The sequence below is a fragment of the Triticum dicoccoides genome, chromosome 6B, assembly GCF_002162155.2.
Source record: "Triticum dicoccoides isolate Atlit2015 ecotype Zavitan chromosome 6B, WEW_v2.0, whole genome shotgun sequence".
Taxonomy (NCBI): Eukaryota; Viridiplantae; Streptophyta; class Magnoliopsida; order Poales; family Poaceae; genus Triticum; species Triticum dicoccoides.
In genome coordinates this window covers 399,377,035-399,378,335 of record NC_041391.1, presented here as the reverse complement: position 1 = coordinate 399,378,335, position 1,301 = coordinate 399,377,035, and positions in this window count along the sequence as shown.

Genomic DNA, 1,301 nt, shown 5'->3' with positions numbered 1-1,301 from the left:
GCGTGGGTACAGGGTGGTTGCTTGCCGCGGCAAGCGCCTTGCCGCGGTCGTTGCCTTGCCGCGTCCGGAAGCTTGTCGCTCACCGGGCCTTGCCGGGACGCATGGCGCGTCGCGGCAAGTTCCTTGAGATGCCTTGGTTGGCCTTCCCGGCAAGCTCCTCTTGCCGGGGCCTTGTCTCCTTGGCTTGGATACTTTGTTCTTGAATGGCTCCAAAGGAACCACGGAGGACCTTGGCGGTCACCTGGCAAGCCCTGTCGTGGGGTGCTGCAACTACCCGTGCACAAGTTCAGGATACTAGAAAGATGTCGGGGAAACTGATCCACGAACACCTATGGGACCGGCGGACCGAGCCCCTTTCGGTTCGGCGGGGGGCAGAGGTCGCACGAAGAGTAGATCGAGGCAAAGCACACGAGCAGTTTACCCAGCTTCGGAGCTCTCCGGAGAGATAACACTCCTACTGCTGCTTGTCTGATTGTATTGTGTTCTTGCTCGGGAGCGCTGAGTGCTACAGTACACACGAGCAGCTAACGAGACCGAGCGTGAGTGTTTTCTGGCTTTGAACTGAGCCAACCCCCCCCCCTACGTTGCGCATGGGCCTCCTTTTATATGCTCAAGGGGTCACCGACAGGTGGCAACGTAAACAAGGGTAAAAACGTAAAAAGAGAGGTGGTTGGTACAGCTACCTGTACAGTGCATCCTACCTAACCCTGATGGCAGGGGACTAAGGCATTAAATGCCCGTCTGCGTCGCCCAAACAGTGCAGAAAAGGACCGTCAGGGACGCCACCGCTTGCCACGATGGCGATCTTGTCAGCACCGCTTGCCACCGTGCACCGCTGGCTGCACAGCCTCCCGCCACGCGTGCCTGGAAAGGCCTCATGGCGACACATTGGTGGATGTGCTGGAGCGTGGGTACAGGGTGGTTGCTTGCCGCGGCAAGCGCCTTGCCGCGGTCATTGCCTTGCCGCGTCCGGAAGCTTGTCGCTCACCGGGCCTTGCCGGGATGCATGGCGCGTCGCGGCAAGTTCCTTGAGATGCCTTGGTTGGCCTTCCCGGCAAGCTCCTCCTGCCGGGGCCTTGTCTCCTTGGCTTGGATACTTTGTTCTTGAATGGCTCCAAAGGAACCACGGAGGACCTTGGCGGTCACCCGGCAAGCCCTGCCGCGGGGTGCTGGAACTGCTCGTGCACAAGTTCGGGATACTAGGGTACCCCTACTCTAGTACACCGACAGGAGCCCCCGGGCCTGGGCCACACACGGTGCCGAGCGCTGTTGGGCCAGGCCTAAAACAGGGCACAGGCACG